The sequence below is a fragment of the Tachypleus tridentatus genome, chromosome 6, assembly GCF_004210375.1.
Source record: "Tachypleus tridentatus isolate NWPU-2018 chromosome 6, ASM421037v1, whole genome shotgun sequence".
Lineage (NCBI taxonomy): Eukaryota > Metazoa > Arthropoda > Merostomata > Xiphosura > Limulidae > Tachypleus > Tachypleus tridentatus.
This window is the reverse complement of record NC_134830.1, coordinates 80,062,969-80,083,710: the sequence shown is the minus strand read 5'-3', so window position 1 is coordinate 80,083,710 and position 20,742 is coordinate 80,062,969. Positions and strand designations below refer to the sequence as shown.

The 20,742-nt window shown below is 33.3% G+C and overlaps 1 long non-coding RNA gene across 2 annotated transcripts in view; it reads right to left on the bottom strand.

Moving 5' to 3' along the window:
• Window positions 1-17,253, bottom strand: part of LOC143252895 (uncharacterized) — a 57,329-nt gene extending 40,076 nt beyond the window's left edge. The window contains exons 1-3 of one of the 2 annotated variants that reach the window (XR_013029234.1): window positions 16,940-17,253; window positions 6,270-6,445; window positions 3,847-4,221 (exon numbers count right to left, since the gene is read on the bottom strand). This is a non-coding gene — a long non-coding RNA (uncharacterized LOC143252895). The remainder of the gene's footprint in view (window positions 1-3,846; window positions 4,222-6,269; window positions 6,446-16,939) is intronic. The other variant, XR_013029233.1, reaches the window with a different exon arrangement.
• Window positions 17,254-20,742: the final 3,489 nt, after the last annotated feature.

Below are 20,742 nucleotides of genomic sequence, written 5' to 3'. Positions count from 1 at the left end.
GTGGGTGGTGATGACTAGCTGCCTTCCCTCTTGTCTTACACTGTCAGATTAGGGACGGCTAGTACAGATAGCCCGCGAGTAGCTTTGTGTGAAATTCAAAAAACAAACCAACAAACAAAGAAACAAACAAAATGGAGTTTTATCAAAGCGCGTCAGGTGTATGTCGGCCCGGCATGGCTAGGTGGTTAGAGCGCTCGAACCCTAATTTGAGGATTGCGGGTTGGAATCCCCCTCACACTAAACATACTTACCTTTTCAGTAGTGGGAACGTTATACTGTGACAGTCAATCCCACTGCTCGTGGTAAAAGAGTAGCCCAAGAACTGGCGGTGGGTGGTGATGACTAGTTGCCTTCCTTCCCTCATGTTGCTTTGCGTGAAATTAAAACAAAAAAAAACGAAACGTGTTTGCTATTTGTTAAAAAAATACGGCATCAAATGTCAAGTTTTATTAATTGGAAATAGAAAGCACTTTTACTGAATAATTGTGAAGGTTTTGTTAATTTGTAGTTACATTAATTTGAGTAAAGATTTATTTTGTTGAATTTTGCGCAGAACTACATGAGGGTTATCTGCACTAGCCGTCCCCAGTTTGCCAGTGTAAGACTAGAAGAAAAGCAGCTAGTCTTCACCACCAGGTCTTGGGCTATTCTTTTACTGAGGAATAGTGAGATTGACCGTCATGTTATATCACACCACCGCTGAAAGGGTGAACATGTTTGGTGTGATTGGTATTCGAACACGCGTTTCTCAGATTACGAAATGAGTGCCTTAACCACCTAGCCACGCTGGGCCTTTGAATAAAGAAGGGATATCTCGATAAAACCAACAACAAAAAAGTAAAATTTTCTTTGAAGAATTACGTTCTCAGAAACTACATACGCAATATAAGTGAGGCGAACTTTCATATTGATAAGCATTTACGAAATTCAATAGACATAAGTGGCTTAATACATTGAATTAAATTCTCATGAACTTGATTCATGTACATACATAATCTATTATTTTATTCTGAATTAAATATGTATATATATATGTAAAACTGCAAGACAAATTAAGAAAATAATTATTGTTTATAAACTACATACAAATACGCATATATATATATATATATACACCATATAATAGTACTGTCCGTTGTCTGTCGTATGTTCATATAACCACTTTGCAGAGTGTGAATGGATCGTCACCAGAATTGATATGAAAGTTAATTTGGTCCATCTGGGGTACATACAAAGTTTCAGTTTTGCTATCTTTATGGGCGTTTTGCAATTTCTTTGGTATGCAGATCCATTACTTGCATGAGGAGATACAAATTTTCAGTTTTTTTTATTTTGCGGGTTTTATAAGTGTGTTTTTTTTATTACTACCTCATCTCCTCAAGGCAAACCTTCACCAACTTTGATATGGAGATTCAATGGATCCATGAAGAGATGGTTACAAATGTTCAATTTTGTATTTTGTGTTTTTCATGGGCTTTTTGCGCTTTCGCTTTCTTTACCACTACTTTGCCTCCTCTAAATGGATCTACACCAAATATGGTATTAAAGGTTTGTTGTGTTCATGAGAAGATATTAACAAATATGCAGTTTCATTTTTATGTTTTACAGTTTTAATGTAAGTTTTTCCATTTTTTACAATTCTTTTGAAAGAAGGTACTTTTCAGGTCTTAATTCAGACCGAAGATAATCTTTCATTGATCATGAATTTACACAAATATTCTCCAGGAAATGAGTACTCCAGCTAGTATATACATATAACTGTAACTAAAAGACATTCAAACAGGAATATTGTATGAAAATTTTCCGACATCATAAGTATAAATGTTCTTACGGTTTAACAGTAAATATGTTCTTAAATACTGATTTATAAGTAATTCTAATGGTACAACAATATACTTAATTCATGAATACATAAAGCAGTATGTATTAAAATACTTTTGCAGAACATATAAACGCAGAGACAGAGGAACAACATATATTATCATGTGATCTAGTCCAGTACATGTGTTATGATATGATACGATACTGTGGTATGGTTTAACTGTAACTTAATGAACTGAGCCGTACTTTATCGTCGCTATGGCTACCAAGAAACAAATGTGTTTGATGTGCAGAAATCACATATTTTGTTGCAGATACACAAGAAGAACAACATAAAGTCTGTGCGGATAAAATAAAAAACTAAAACCGTTTGTATTTATAGAAAGCATAAGTTGTTGATACTACAACAAACTCATGTATGCTACTTTCGAAACAAAGGATATTTTAAAACCATCCAGTTTTATTGTAATCGAATTATGTTACTTGTCTTGTCATCCACGATATAGTTTACTTCATTTCCTCTACATAGTTTTAATCATATTACTATGATATTTCGTTCAATAAAAAGTTCCTTTATGATTTTATGAATGCACATTCTATTCTTGTTACAGATTCACTAGACATTTTAAATTCCATTCACTTTTTTGGTTTGGTTTATTTTGAATTTCGCGCAAAGCTACACGAGGGCCATCTGGACTAGCCGTCCCTAATTTTGCAGTGTAAGAGAGATGAAAAGCATGTAGTCATCATCACCCACCGCCATCGCTTGGGCTACTCTTTTACCAAAGAATAATGGGATTGACCGTCACAGTATAACGCCCTCACGGCTGAAAGGGCGTCATTTACTGACTTGCTATAGTTGTAATAAATATTTGTTTAAGCTTACATAATATGTAATTATGTTAGAAAACTCAATACCTAACATTTCATACTTAAAACCAATTTAAGATAAGTTACGGTTCAATTAAAACGCTTCACAGTTGGAATCATTTTGTCAGTAAAATATTTTTTGATATTTTTCTCAAGCTATGTGGCGCCAGTGATGCCATAACATCAATATGCAATTATCTAATGTACGGGTGAGAGCAAATAGTTGTCGTTTATTTGTTTTTCATTACCTGGATCACATCATTAGTACCCAATCAACAATACTGGCACAGTAAATGTTGTCTATTGACTCTGTAGTTTTTGTAAAGATAATTGTTTGAGAAAATATATCGTAAAATAGAAATTTAAAATTAACAGATTGATCTTTATGTTTCATGTATTGTTTCCTTACTTTACACTAGTTTCTAATAAAACACTTTTATTATTATAAACACAAGCTTACTCTTAGAAAGGAAGAGTGTGCTTGTTTATTAGTTTGTTTTCGAATTTCGCGTAAAGCTACACAAGGGTTATCTGCGCTGAAAGGAAGAGCAAAAGCTTGTTGAGCGTTATCATATACAAAAGTCAAATTTCTCCTTTATAAATATAAGGCTCTATATATTTTCCATACTTTTCCAACTTCTTTAAGGAAGTGTGTTGATAACATTATTAATTCTATTCATTTGAAAAACAAACTTTTGTTTAGGAATCAAAGAGTAAAGCCCTTTGGCTAAACTCAAATTTCATATTTAATGCTCGGAGCTATTTGATGAAGTATGAAGCAATTTGACCAGTTTTTGATTTCAACTCCTGAAGTTTTGTTAAATAAACCTACAGGAAGAGTTTAACATGCCATCAAGGTCATCAAATGCAAAGAGAGGAAAAGAAGATAGTGATAATACAAGCTTCTCGCTCAAGCGAAATGTAATGTCTCCATAAAATGAACTATTTATCGAGAATTATAATAGATAACAAGTTGCTGTGGTTATAAGTAAATATGGTAGTTAACATAAGTAGATTTATTTGGCAACTTTCTTAAAGAAAACTTTTACCTTTATATTTCCAAATATTAAAGATATCTTACAAAGGTGATCTAAAGAATTATTTTATTTATCTGTCTCACTAATTTGAATAACAAGTATCCTGGTTTATACAGACCTGGGTGATAAACACACAAAAGAAGAACGCTTAAGCCAGTGGTTCCCGTGGACTGTGTGTGGTCAGTATGAGACTCAGTTGTCACAGCAGGACCTCTACCAGAGGTGGGAGACTGTCCATCGTACTGACGGCTCCTAACTCTGAAATTGTGTCTTATCGGGTGATTTATCGGTCTCTTATTACTATGTGGTATCCTGGGCAAAAGCACTGTTTACAGGCTTTGGGAGACTGTGTGTCTGGCGAGTGTGACGAGAGGAGTTGGCGCCTTGCAGTGGCTCCAGCCTCACAACCTTTTTCCACCTAGGCTTTAGATACGGCAGCTGTTTGCTTAGAAAACTATGCCGACTCAGATCTTGACTTTTTTCAGACCTATTACTATGAGTGATCAATAAGAAGATGAACAAATTTACCTTGACCAGTGCAACCAAATAACATGTTATCTTTAAAATATTACACAATATATAGTCCTTGGTCATTTTTACAAGGTAATGTTGTATTCATTATTTAACTGTAGTGTTGAATTGTTAATTTTTCCTTTTAAAAAAAATACTACCTATTACTAATAGATACTTAAATAACGTAAATACCTGTGGATTTCTAAAGTAAAATTTTAATTTGTGATATTGTTAAAATTGTTTGAACTTAGCACTTATCGATTTTTTTAAAGTTTAAATAGGTAGGTGTTGTGAATCAATTAAAACAATTACGCCATTCAATAAATAATATCAAAAAGTGAAGCACTTTTCAAGAGTGCTCTTTTCTTCGTCAGGGATTAGGGCCTGGCATGGGATAGCGCGTTAAGGCGTGTGCTTCGTAATCTGAGGGTCGCGGGTTCGTGCCCGAGTCGTGCCAAACATGCTCGCCCTCCCAGCCGTGGGGGCGTTATAATGTGACGGTCAATCCCACTATTCGTTGGTAAAAGAGTAGCCCAAGAGTTGACGGTGGGTGGTGATTACTAGCTGCCTTCCCTCTAGTCTTACACTGCCAAATTAGGGACGGCTAGCACAGATAGCCCTCGAGAAGCTTTGTGCGAAATTCCAAAAACAACAACAACGTCAGGAATTCTTTATGAGAATTATATCACGCTTTAAGGTGATTCAACTTTTTGTTCATTGTTCAGTTGTTAACTGTTTTTTTTCTTAAAGCAATTCAAAAGTAAGTTAGGATTGTATGATTCTTTTACGTTTCGAGTTAATACAAACTATTAAACCTGATGAAAAGTAAATATACTTGATTGGTTTGTTTTGAATTTGATTAATTCAATTTACCTAGATTAATTTCGGATTTACCTTACTTAAATTAATGCAGTTAGTAATTGTGGAAAGTGTCTCTAATATCAAGATAGTATCTTATCTTAATACAAGATATAACTCAATAAAAGCTGCTTCATATCTACTAAATGAGGGTGTCCATTAAGGAAATAAAACATTGCATTAAGAAAAACGTTAGATTGGACTCGGCAGATAACCCGATGTGGCTTTACTATAAGAAAACATACATAAAAAGTTAGATAACATTCCCTCTCATTGTTTATTTTATTAATAAATTTCTAATGACATTATTAGATGCCCACTGTATACCCTTTTTTGTGGAAAATAATAATTGACTTGTTTAACTGATTAGGTACTTGTGTCTATAAATTCAAAGCCAAAAGGTTATTTTAAAAAGTAGAAATGTACCCTATTTCAGGGTGTTTGTTTTAACCTTCTTTTCGGGGAAATCCGTAAAAGAAGCACAATAATCCATGTTTGTTTGTTTGTTTGTTTTGGAATTTCGGACAAAGCTTCTCGAGGGCTATCTGTGCTAGCCGTCCCTAATTTGGCAGTGTAAGACTAGAGGGAAGTCTTACACTTCTAGTCAACACCACCTACCGCCAACTCTTGGGCTACTCTTTTACCAACGAATAGTGGGATTGACCGAAACATTATAACGCCCCCACGGCTAAGAGGGCGAGAATGTTTGGCGCGACGGGGATGCGAACCTGCGACCCTCAGATTATGAGTCGCACACCTTAACACGCTTGGCCATGCCGGGCCAATAATCCATGAAAATCATCGAACAGTTTCCATTTACCGTACCAAAAGTAATCGAGTCAGCCAACGCGGATGATAAATACCAAAACACACATACGCACGCACATAATAGATCGTCTTAATAGTAACATTTGAAACAATATATTTGGTAAATATGGCATTTTTATGTGTATTTTATTTTCTCTGTTTAAAAGTCGTGAAAGCAGTCTTTTGCAACACACTAAATGTTCATGATTTACGAGTTATAGGTGAGTGTGTGCATACGTCGCAATTATTTTATCAATAATATAGTAGTACACATAAATTGTTAAGGCTTATAATATAATCTATTGTTGTTGCAACAAATATTATTTAATCACATTCCTATGAGACAATATAGGTGTCCTATACCAGAGCCCTGAATTTTGGAGCTGGTGAGCTGGGTTCGAATCCGTGCGATACCACAAAAAATCCCTTTTATTTAAGCTTTGCGTGCTTTATAAGGGTGACAGTCAACTCCTTAGTGTGGATAATGGGTAGTAAAGTCCTGCTCATTAGCATTCTTCCCTCTGGTCGGTAGTTCAAAACTAGAAACGATAGCAAATAGCTTTAATAACATTGCTATAAATACAAAAATAAAGCTCAAACAAGGTTATTAAACGTAAAGACGCCTCATTTTCATTTCTTACATTTATAAAAAGTGAAAGATACACGTACATCTATGCACTTCTATAAGATCCGTAATATTTGGTTTTATAATATTAGTTATCAATTTAATTGTTTGTTTGTTTTGGAATTTCGCACAAAGCTACTCGAGGGTTATCTGTGCTAGCCGTCCCTAATTTAGCAGTGTAAGACTAGAGGGAAAGCAGCTAGTCATCACCACCCACCGCCAACTCTTGGGCTACTCTTGTACCAACGAATAGTGGGATTGACCGTCACATTATACGCCCCCACGGCTGGGAGGGCAAGCATGTTTAGCATAACGCGGGCGCGAACCCGCGGCCCTCGGATTACGAGTCGCACGCCTTACGCGCTTGGCTAATAATTTAATAAAAATAAGTAATAATTTTTAGGTAGCATCGATTTTGCATTATTGATTCTCCAATTAATCTTGTTTAAAGGCAGACTTGGCGTCAATTTTGTTGTTGAACTGTGAAAGATTTCTTCAAAACATATCTTTTTGATTGCTTTATATATGGCCCAGCATGGCCAGGTTGTTAAGGCACTCGACTCGTAATCTGAGGGTTGCGGGTTCGAATCTCCGTCACGCCAAACATCCTCGCCCTTTCAGCTGGGGAAGAGTTATAATGTGACGGTCACTCACGGTATTTATTGGTAAAAGAGTAGCCCAATAATTGGCGGTGGGTGGTGATGACTACATGCCTTCCCTCTACTCTTACACTGCAAAATTAGGGACGACTCTTTGCGCGAAATTCAAACCAATTCTTTATATTCACAAAAAATATGAGTAATGATAAATTTCGTTTAATAATACCCGTTGACGTCGATGTTAAATATCAAAAACTTAATTGCGAGTTTAGAGATGCTTTGTCCTGAAGATACCAGGCACATGCATTTCTTAGACGCAGCCTCGAGGCAAAGAAAACTATTAAGATTTTTATACATAAAATCAAAAGTCAATACATACAACGGCTATGAAAAAAACACTTAAATTTTAGCTTAATTATAAAGAGCTGTTGTGGCCCCTGTTTTTTTACATTTTTAAAATTGACCAATGGAAAAATAATTGTACGTAGGTGGTATAGCTGACGACTATATATCTGAAATTGAGTTAACAAAAAAATGTATATTAATATTTATTTGGTGTCTACCTGGGAACTGATGGTGTATGCATATGCTAAAAAAGGTTTACTATCGATAGCACAGTTGCGTTCTTTCACTTTAAAAGGCACCCCAGTATGTCTGCGGACTTCAACTCTAAAATCCAAGTTTCGATACCCGTGGTGGGCAGAGCACAGATAGCCCACTGTATAGCTTTGTGCTTAATTCAAAACAACAGTTTAAAAGCTTTGTAATTAACAAAGAATATAACAGATTTAAGGGTATACAAGGTATTATGAAACTTGAATAATGTAAGTGTCAATCTATTGTATACGTTTATAAAGTTTTCTGGAGTTTGTAGTGTTAACGACACCATAACTAATTGTAATATATATATATTATAAGCATTTAAAATAAACAAACATCTCGCATGTTGAAATACTGCAGAGTTAATAAACTTATTTTTAATTTTCACTTCAATATTTTGGCCGTTTTTTTTATGAACTTAGCAGTTATAAACTTCAGTCAGTTTCATTTTTTACCAAATGTTAAGGTAACTTTTAACATTTGTCATTTGAAATGAAGTTGTAAGGAAAACAACAGTTTCTGACTCGATAGCCTGTCTTAACAAAATGTACATTCAAAGCTACTTTACAAGACCTCGAACACTGTTATCGAGTCTATTTCTCAATATGCTTAGTAGATGTAAGTTAAACGTATATATTTCACTTCTCACTGGAAGATATACTAATATTATGAATATTTTGTAAATTATTTGTTATTTGGAAACTTATGTACTCATATTGAGTTCTGCAAGAGCCACTTTTTCTCCGAATCTGGACGAATAATCTTTAAAGTGGTTATGTTCTATCACAAATGTATAATACATGATATTAGAAAATACGTAGTTTCAAAATCAAGTAAAACTTTTAACCCGAGAATTTTCAAAAGATAGCCTCTGACGAGGAAAGGTCCATTTTTTGAAAGTGCTCTAGTTATAGGATTTCGTATTTTTAACAAAAGTATTACAGCTATTAAAACATGTCTCCGCACTTTAACACAGCAAATTGATATTTTAACACAAACATCACTTCTGAGAAAATTCAAAAAATCTATTTTGTACTTTTCAATGCTGTAATTTAGGTATACTTTTACAAATGTACATCCAATAATGCTGAACATTATCACGTGTATCAACGTATCTAAGTTAATTAATGGTAACCAGAACACTCTATTGTATATTATCTTGTGATATGTTGATAATAACAAGCTTTTATCAGACAAAATATAATTGAAAGTAGATATTTATTTATGAGAACATCATGTTGTTATATGGTACGTTGTGAGAAAATACGTGATAATGTGTGATGACATTAGTAAAGCCTGTAGGGTATAATTTAATTGTTTGTTACGCTATGTATTTCATTTCAAATGGTGAATTTAAATAAATACAAACGTCTCGCTCACTATATATATATATATACAGTGTAAGCTTCTTATTGCTTTAAGTTTGGTGTGGAGGGGAGTCGAACGTCTTAACCACCTGGCCATACCAGGCCTACAACGCAGTTAAGAAAAAATTGGTGAAAGTTCTATTTAAGTTTTATTTTGTTATTTAACAACTACAGAAGTAATATCAAACAATTAAAATTTTAGCAAAGACATCATATATTTTGATATAATCCATTATGTATTGATGTTCTACAAGGATATTCAAAATGTTTATAAAACGTTAATTAAAATAATGCCACTTAATTTCTTTATAGATGCTTTATTTAACCTAAAGTAAATAAGAAACTTATGACAATGAAAAAATATTTGTATCATGAATAAATAATTTGTGTTAAAATAAATAGATGATTTAGTGTTTGTGTTATTAATCTTTACCCTAACTGTAATTTGTAAATTATTTATACAAAAGTATTAAAATCATACACCCACTTCATCAACTCAATCTAGTTAACACAGTTAACCGATGCTGTTCATGCAATTTAATAATATAAACAGCGACCAACCAGTACTGTTTATTGTATTCCAAGCGGCTTGATGAGATCCAGTATTGCGCAAAAGGGAAAAGACTCGTCGGCATTGCATGTATCAGATTGATTGTAGTTGACATTCTTATTTATTTTAACTCATAAATTCTTAGAAGTACACAAAGGATTATAGATTATTTAATGTAATCATGTTATAAGGAGAGAGAAGACAAACTCTTAAGTTTTCATGATATTATAATATTTTTTGTTTTCCCAAGAATTCAAGTATAACAACTGGCTCACCGGCTTGACTAAACGTCATTCAAGAACTACAGCACTTAATCGTGTTTTATACTGAAATACATATTTCGCAGACAATGCAGGTTCAGTATCAGAATTCAATAACTACCCGCGTATCTTTTCGGGTGAGCAATTAACACATATACAGTGGACCAGCAGTAAGTATACGGTGGACAGAGCACGCATAGCCTACTCTGTAGCTTTACGCTAAAACAAACAGAAAAAAAAACGAAATCTTATTCAGACCTGTGAAATTCATGCAAGTTTACATTCAGTAACGGTTTAAAACCGTTGATGTGGTAGTTTTAAATGATATTGTATCTTAAAAACCAGTTGACTGCTTCCAGTTGAAACTTGTTTGCTTTCATTCAGTTACGAATCACAAATTTTTAATTGTGTACATCTAGTATCAAACAAGATGTCGTTTAAAGGAATTTTCCCTTAAATTATCATTACTTTACAATTTGCTTGATTTCTTTGAGAGATAACTATTCATAGAATAACGACAATATCTCCAAATGTTTTTATGTTAATCAAATATTTAATGAAATAAGTTTCAAGGTAATATTTTGTTGAGTAAATCTATATTTATTAAGTGTTAAAACAATTTGAAATAGTTCAAATAAATACCAAGAATAAACAAATACTTCGTTCATCCAAACTGATAACAAAGTATTTTCGTTAAATATTATTTGTTAGTGAACAAGTGAAGAGGAGAGCAGCTATTGATATAGGGGTCGTATAGCCGATTTTTAAGTTGAAGAGAACACTGAATGTGAAACGCCACGCTCGAGTAGCATTCGTGATAAGAGGGGCGGGATACTGGGCGTTCCTAACTTGATGTGCTCGTGTATTATCAATATCCTCCGCTGAGCAGTGACGATAAATGAACTAATTTACTTTTGAACCCCACCCAGCGTTAGGAAACGAAATCAAAAAGAAGGGGTGGGGTAGATATTTAATCAATATAGGTGAAATTTAATGTTAAAAACTATATATAGCACATTTTTGTTACTTCATGCACGTAGAAATAAGAACTACAAGCCAGATACTATATAACTTTAGTATCAGAGACTGAAGGTGCTTAAATAAGGAGATGCTCAAACTCGTTTAGTAAACTGTTAAACTAACCAAACGAACTATTTTGTTGTATGAATTTCGCACAAAGCTACACGAGGGCTATCTGCGCTAACCGTTTCTAATTTAGCAGTGAAAGACTAGAGGGAAGGCAGCTAGTTATTATCACCAATCGCCAACTCTTAGGCTACTCTTTTGCAACGAATAGTGGGATTGACCGTCACTTAAGTTATAACGCCCCCACGGCTGATAGGAAGAGCATGTTTGGTGTGACGGGGATCCAAACCCGCGACCTTCAGATTATGAATCCAGCACCCCCAAACTAACTAACAAACTTTGAAGCGTTTTTTTTTTAATATTTTACCTCGAGAAAATGTACACCTTAAAAGGAAATAGCAATCCTTATAATACAATTCATGTTAGTTTTATTTTATTTTCACAATAATTTTCGACAGTAAATTTGTTTAATTAAAATATATTCTTTTTTTTTGCCTCATCTGCCAAGCTTTCTCTCACCAAAATTACAATTTTTTATCTCTAAGTAAACAAAATCTTCATAATGTGTTTAGCTATAAGTTTAAGGACAATTTATAAGTTGTTTTATAGATTTGTACTTTTCTTGTAGGAAACTCTGGATGTCATTATAATGACAAATTTATTTTTTATAATGACAAATTTATGGCAAACACTATAATCAGGGGTTAAAATTTTCCTCACGTGCCTTCTTTCATCTCTTATCGCAATAAAATACAAAAGTACTTCATATTTCACAACTTTTAAATATAAGCTTTTCAAATATTTACCTCTCTTTTAACTTTGTTAATTTCATTATCACATTTTACGAGTCTTTCGATACATTAACAAATATTTATCTGTGCTTTTATAAAACTATATTTGAAACTGATGCTAAAAAAACAAAAAAGATCCACTCAGTTGCAGACTGTTTTCTACTCAGCCATACTAATCGGCACTTAATTCAGCTGTTCTTAGATAAATCTATTTCATGAATACAACCACTTACAAATGAAGCTTAAAAATCAACTTTAAACTTATAGCACACATGCAATCGTACTAAAAAACAAGGAGTAGTGATAGATAAAACTTGACCTATCTTAATATTAAATCGAAACCAAAACAAATAGTAAACGATAACAACGCAGTTTTAGTCAAGAGTAAAACTTATGTAACCTAATTTAAATATAAGTAAGCCATATAAATAGTTTTATTTAATGAAAAATCCAAAAGAATTGACTTAAACTACGTTTGACAAAATGCTGACTACATTTTCTTAACGCTCTTATCTGCAATAAAGTTTGAGTTAACTAAAATCCTGGTTGGCAGTTAAATCGAAAAGTTACTGAAACTTTATCATTCTTATTTTATCTTCAATAAGAACTTTGACATTAATATTTTCAACACCTAAAGAAGCATAAGAGCTTAATCTGTTTCAGAAACACATCCACGAAGCGACAAAGCTAAGTACATATCAAAAACTAGTTTTAGAAAGAGGCTGTGAGAAACACATCAGAAAGATTACATGCAAAAGTATAATTACAGATATTGCTACGGAATAATTAAAGTACCTGCTGCTTTTGGGATCCATTCTTTTTATGCATATTTATGAAGTTATTCACAAATAATTAAAAAACAAAACACAATACTATTATAATTTACAGTCTTTGTCTTATGGTACCATAATAGCTAATTAAATTTTGCTTACATTTGAAGAGGCATATTAATGGGAAAAGCACAAAAAATGAGAATGTGAAAATCTAACGGGTGTCTTCCATAATAACATTAGTGTAATTCAGAAGAGCAGGAAATCATTAAAGACGTTTCAATGGTAAGAAATAAATTTGTGCAACTGGTCAATCAAAAGAAAAAAGAAAAATATCTGAGACATATTTTTATAAGAAAATATACAAGTTCATACCCCCTTTTTTTCCTGTGCATTTAGTGCCTGAAAAATGTTTTACGTAGGCCATTTAGTAAGCATGAAAAATATCTTACGTATATCACTTAATAAGTATGAAAAGTGTCTTATGTCTACCATTTAATAAGAATGAAAAGTGTTTGTCAACCATTTTGTAAGCATAGAATGTGTTTCTTGTCTATAGACTTATTGAAACAAATAAGTATTAAATACAGATATAAAAACACTTGCTGTGTTATACGATTTGTGTTAAAGGATGCACAGAGGGACAATTATATTTTATAACGAAAAGAAAAAAAAAAAAGGTAGAAAACGGATGACAAGTATAAGCTAACAGGTAAGACCAGCAAACTATGAATTTCAAAATAAACATAAAAATAAAGTTGCTTGAGTTATAATAGAATACATTAGCAGTCAATTAGGGTGACATATGGGTGATACATACCAATGTATCCTCACGTAAATAAGCGTAACGCGAATAAAATCCATATACATATATATGTGTGTGTAATTATTAACTAAACGAGCTAATATATATATGATATTAAGTTGTAGATTCCAGTTTGTGTGCAGTTGTAAGAGTAAATTATATTTGCGTTTTGCTACAGTAAAGGATAAGATCACATTTATGTTTAGTTTGAATTAAATGAATAAAATTGTTCATTGTGCTTACACTGAAAATAGTTGTATATTTGTAAACTATAAATTACGAATGATTAGCAGTGTAAATTTTCTTACTTTGCACGAAAGGAACCAATGCTTTTGTATGATAATAAATAATATTCCTACTTTATTTATTAAGGAGGATAAACTCGTATTTACAGTTTACTTACACGAATGGATAAACATTATTTCTATATCGAAGTTGTATACGAGAACATATAAAATATTTGCGATAAATATACACATGACCATAATAAATGTATTTTAACTTAGTTTACACTAAAATTATTTACTTTACTCTGTACGAATAAAACAGTCTTGAATGTTATTTAAACTAGACTTTTTATGAGAAATTTCTTGTCTCAGACACGAAGGAAATCACTGAAGATATGTACTTATGTTAAATTTATTCTGTAGCAAACACATTACAACTGTATTGTATATTTCAGGAAAAGTTGTATATTTGTTATCATGTCACAACGGAGAAGAAACTGCAATATATTTAATCCACACCAGTATTCATAAAAAAAACAATATTTAGTTCTTATCTGTAAACTAAACAATATTCCCATGCTTACAGAGTTGTCACAAATATAAGTAAAATAATTTTACTTATTAAAAGAAAGTGGTACGTTTACATTTAGCTTGTATAGCGTGATAAGCGATTATGCTTGTTTTGGGTAATTTAAGAAAACAGAACTGTTTCTATGTTTAGTTTAAATTATGTTAAGAAATGTATTTATTTTATATCAAAGAAATAAGAAACACTAATATTTTTCACTTGTATATGTGAACAACGAGTATGTTGTGTTTTTGTAAAATAAGATAAGCAGAACTTTACAATAAAATTAATCGATCTCTATCTTATATACAAAAAAATTCACTGGCACATTTTTCATTTAATTTTTGGTGGACAAAAATTGTTATAACTTCCATTTGCCACATCTTTAAAAATATTATATTTATGTTACACTCAATAGTGTACAGTTGTGCTTAATTAGAAACACGCCAATTTTGTGTTTTGTTTAGATAGCACAATAAAAGCAGTAATATTTAACATTATTATTACGTTTTTTTCATGTACAACCTGTGATACGGTGTGGAACTATAGAATTTGTTGCTTCACTGTTGATATACTGTTTACTTATTTGTTTAGGTAACAACTTATAGTTTACCTTTCTTGCTATAATTAAATTACCTGTAATAGTAATTTTGTTTTTCTTGTCAATTACTATGTTTTAAACATATTATATACACCTTTAACCTGATATGATAGTACTTTATTTCCAGCAAGTTTAAACCTTAGACTTGATTAGGTTTACATTAGAAAAGTATGTCTGTGTTTAATTTTCATGCGACAAATAATTATTTGTAGCTTTAAAATATTTTGACATCATGTTTAATGTGTTATATTACTCAGGGTTTTGTTTACTAAAATTTATAAAGCACGTTTATAATAGCAATGTGAGCTCCAGAAATTTTAGGTGTGCAGTATTATAGAAACATTCAAATGCATAGCGTGGGGCTGAATATTAATATGAGTTAAAGATATGCTCAAATGTAGCGTAAGAAACAGAAATATGTATGTATGTGTGTATTTTTATAGCAAAGCCACTTCGAGCTATCTGCTGAGTCCACCAAGGCGAATCGAACACCCAGAAATATGTTACTTTAGTCAATAAAGTAATGCAGTCTGGGACTGAATAACGGAAATTTAATGAACAATTCTCGTATACAAATCAGACTAAATAATACATTTAATCAGTATAATATTCAAATGAGTAATATAATTTATGCAAACAGAAAAATGTTATAACGTACAGTGAGCTCAAATGACATTGTAATACACATTGCTACCAAGAGTGAATTTAGGATAAAATTTTACACGAACGATTTTAAAGACAGTATAATTAGTATCAACATTATTATGATATATTCTGGATATTCATCCAAGTATTTATTTAATGTGGACAGGAATAAAAACACCAACGTAAAATATATGCATGTATGTATATATAGATACATATTAGTGAAATTAAATAATTAAATCCAAATAAAGAAAAACGAGTAAACATAATCATGAGGAAGGACTGCGTTAGAAACTGTAAATCCCAACCTATGGGGCCCGGCAGAGCCAAGCGTGTTAAGGCGTTCGACATGCTTGCCCTCCCAGCCGTGGGGGCGTTATAATGTGACTGTCAATCCCACTATTCGTTGGTAAAAGAGTTGCCCAAGAGTTGGCGGTGGGTGGTGATGACTAGCTGCCTTCCCTCTAGTCTTACACTGTTAAATTAGGGACGGCTAGCACAGATAGCCCTCGAGTAGCTTTGCGCGAAATTCAAGAAACAAACAAACCCAACCTATGATTAATTATATTATAATCATAAATGTTTTCATCTGAAATAATATGATAATAATCAAATCAAGCTGAAATATAAATTATACGACAACATGGGAAAGAAACTTAAAACTTAGAAATTGACTGAAATTATTTTATTTAAAGAACTTAACATCTAAGATTTGAAACACCACAATTCTCTTTATCTTTAGATACAACTCGTCTCCAAGATATAACAGTTAGTGTAGTAAAGATGGCCGAATAAGTTGATGTTACTGTTGTGATTTTAGACATCACAAAACCAAGAATTTTAAAACACAAAGCTAGTGCAGTGAAATGCTGTAAAATATTACGGTCTCTAATACATAATTATTAATTCTCTAATGGTAGCATGAATTATCATTATACAAATACGTTTTTAAACCTTGTTTAAATGTAGCATTTATTATAATGTGCTGTTTCCTCATAACTGAAATTCATACGGTTTAGTCAATATAGATATTTCAAGTGTGCAGAATACATGACAATCACGTTAATGGAAAGATGTGATTGTCAACTTAAGAAAATAAAATATTTAAATCTCTTATTTATATTCTTTTGTGTTTTGGTAGAGTAACCAAAACGGTGAAACATTATAAAATGTTAATAACATGTTTCAACACACCACTTTCATATAGAGTGGATGTTATTATTTAAACTGTTCTTTGTTTCTAATAAAGTTTTGGTACTGATTAATCTATTTCTAAATTTCAGAATTTATTTACCACACACAGTTCAAACGAAGTAAATTTATCATGAAATTTATCACTGAGCCAAGAGACAAAAAATTACGTTACTTCAAAAACGATAGCTTTTTAATTATAATAAAAGGACGTAGCTCTTAAGTGTTGCCGCCAGATGTTTCATGAGAAACGTCATTACTTACGTTGTTAATGAAATGTGGTATTATTTTTGTCTCTTAAAGCAACTGGAAACACTTAACAAATATAACAAAAGCTCACTGACTTACTTACAAGATACAGCAAAGAAAATAAGCACAACCTTACTTCCGGAACCACTCATACATTTAACTTTTTGTTATATCCAAAGAAATCCGTTTCAAGATATAACAAGAAAGATGCGTTGTCTCGTTTTCACGCTGTTGTATACAAACAAAGAAGACCGTCGAGGAAGTTTTCAAACAGTTAACGTTATATTACTTATACAAGTAAATGGGTAGTGTCCATAGTTAGATTAACCTATCAACTAAAAACTATATAGTAATACTTCGCTGCGTTTCGCATCTTAAAGGCTCTTATGCTAACGGAAGTCGGGAAGGAAATATGACGTTAAAATGTGAGATAAAGACACTTGGGGAAGTGATAACGTCGTCTTCTACGATCTCACTGTGCAAATCTCTTGATACGCTACTTGTTCTTTGATATTCTGTTGTTTTGCCGTTTCAGCGCTTAAATTCTGTGTAACATATACTAATAGTCACTTTTATTACTATTTAAGACGTCTTTTCACCACAATTTATGTGTTAGTGAGTCATAAGAAATTAAAAATGACGGTGAATCACATAAGTCTCTGCTATAATAAATATTCTAAAAGCGCATGATAAGAGTATTTTAATCCTAGTTTCTTACCTCTCAATGTTTTATTTTTCAGCCTTACATAGCCCGCTAGTTTTGACCCTCGACTCGCAATCTGTGGGTCACGGGATCGAATCCAATCACTGGATATTCTCGTCGTTTCAGTAGTATGAGTGTTATATTACGATAGTAAATCCCAATGTTTCTTAGTAAAAAAGTAACCCAAAAGTTGGTGGTGGAAGGTGTAAAGTAGTAGCCAAAATAAGAGATGGCTAATGTTAGCTGTACAATAAAATAAACAAAACTTTTCTTTTTCTTTAAAGCTTTAGAGATTTGGCAACCATTCTGTTTTCAATCAATACGTCAGTAATCTTTACAAGAAAATTATGGCTGCAAATTGTATTTTTTAATTCGTTATTTATCTTAGAAACTAAAACTTGGCGAAGAGAACATTACCATACGTTTTTGAAACTGCTTTAATTTCTAGAATAAAATGTATTACAGATTTACAATCAGAATATTATTGCAGGTAAGTATTGTATAAGCATGAATACAATACACGCGCATCTAATTTTTCGCAAACGTATCCTTAATATTATTCTGTTTCTTCTTATTAAAATAATATATTTGTTATATGGTACTTGAATTAAACATAAACAGATATAACAGTTATAAAATAACATACTTGGTTTTATATGTTTCACTTCATATTTTCGCATTTTCAAAATACTGAGGCCCGGTATGGCCGAGCGTGTTAAGGCGTGCGACTTGTAATCTGAGTGTCGCGGGTTCGCATCCCCGTCGCGCCAAACATGCTCGCCCTTTCAGCCGTGGGGGCGTTATAATGTGACGGTCAATCCCACTATTCGTTGGTAAAAGAGTAGCCCAAGAGTTGGCGGTGGGTGGTGATGACTAGCTGTCTTCCCTCTAGTCTTACACTGCTAAATTAGGGACGGCTAGCATAGATAGCCCTCGAGTAGCTTTGTGCGAAATTCAAAAACAAAACAAACAAACAATTCAAAATACTGAATTTACAAAGCTGTTAAGATACATTTCTTGAATGAAGATGAAATAAACATAGATTCCTCAGTAATACGTAAATATTTCTTATATATCTATATACATTATTCGAAATAACTACATAAATACGAAGTTGAGACACACATTCCAAATGTCCTGTATAGTTCACCATAACTCAACCAAGTTGTATGGCTATAATTTGATCTTTTGAACTTCCATATATATAAGCCCATATAGTTTTAATAATATTGATATTGATGAAACTTTGTATAATGGAGAGCAACTGATTATTGTAGAGACACAAGTGTAGATCTGAAGACGAAAGGCAACAGACAGTTACCGTTCATTATACAAAGTTTTATCGTGAATACTCTGCCTGAACAATCTATCAAAGAATATTGATATTGTGATTCTGTATAAGTCACACCATGACTGTAAATGTTACACTGGCCTCTTTAACCTACACGAATCATTTTAATACAATTGTTGCATGCATAAGATCTCTGTCATGGTGGAAGACAAATCTCCACCTAACAAATCTTATTCATGACCCTTCGGTGTGAATTCCTATATGTGGTGAGGAGACCTCCCAGAGAAGGTAAACTGAAAGAATAGCGATCCGTGAAAAGGAGGAGAGGATAATGATGGAGGAGGGGTCCAACCCTAACACATCACTTTGGTCTTGAATTCCTGTAGACGGGCCGTTCCACTTGGGTTGGGGTCAACCAAGTACCAGTGTTGGATGCTTTCAACGGGTGTTGTTGACATTGTATCTGATGCTGATGTTTGGGTATAGTGCTCACAAAACTCTGTCATTGCCACAGAGTCCTTGTTTGGCATTGTAGTGCATCCCTTCCTAGGGCTCCATGGTGGGTAGTGTCAGTGAGCACCAAAATATTTCTTTTTTATTATGGATCATCCAAATAAAAACTTAAATATAATAGTGAAAAAACAGTCCATAGGTAAACGATCATGTCTTGAAGATTCTGAGCAGCAATCTTTAACATCTGTAACACCTGTTGTACCTCATTTTCTTATATTACATTATTTTGAAACAAACATTTAGAGCAAATGTCTCTCTTTTTTATTTAGGAAAAACCAGAGGGACTTGCTGGTTCTCCAAAGTCAGTCAAAAAGCGTCGTTCTGATGGAAATACCACATCTAAACACAGTGAACTCTTCTTACATTCAAAGGCGATTGGGGATATACCCATTGAGGTTACACCTCATATGCCACTTTGAATAAATCACGAGCAGTTATTGTTGAGAGGGATTTGAAGAACATCCCAGAGTCGGAGATTCTCGCTGCTTTCTCCACCCAAGACATTTCTACAGTGAGGCATATATCCACTCGCAAATATGGAATTATGATGTTGACCAATGTCCTCATTTTAACATTTACATCACCACGCCCACCTGCCACCAACAGGGCAGGTTATCTCAATTGCAAGGTACGGCCATATATTTCAAACCTTTTCAGATGTTTCCAATGTCAGTGGTTCGGTCACTCAAAGACATCATGTCGTGGTTCCTTGATGTGTGCTCGTTCCATTGGAAAGGACCACGATGCCTATGAGTATGAAACTGACCTTCATTGCATTAATTGTAATGGCTGTCACCCATCCTACTTTCGTTCTTGCCCTAAGTGGTTGGAAAAAGAGAGATGCAGCGTTTGAAAACGATTCAGAACATGACTTACCCTGAGGCTCGAAAGTTTCTGTCCATCACTTTATCTCGAATGTATGCTGTTGTCTTCGTTCCACTACTACAGTGGGAATGCAGGCGGATCTCTCCGTGCCTCCGAAAGAATCATTCTCAAACCATATGAAAAGACTTTTGACAGCCACGGTTAAGAAAGTTGATAAATCAACGTCAACACCCATCTCTGTCCCTAACACTCATTCCAGCAAACCCCAAGATCCACTTCTTTTGGTTCCGAGTATGGGCATTTCTTTGGGTGCATCTTATTCTCCCGCCCTAAGATGCAAAACGATCATTCGTTCACGTCCTCAGTCGCTGGAATCCTCTTTCAACGACAGAGACCTGCCCAATTGACCCAGAGCAGGATCGATGGAGGTCTATAGACCTCCCTAGAATAAAGATAGTAATGAAAAAAGACGTGGTCGTAAACAGAAGGGTTCTCCACCCAATTCGCCTACACATAAATAAAAATAACCACTTTGATGCAATGGAACTGTCGAAATTCACGTTCTAATCT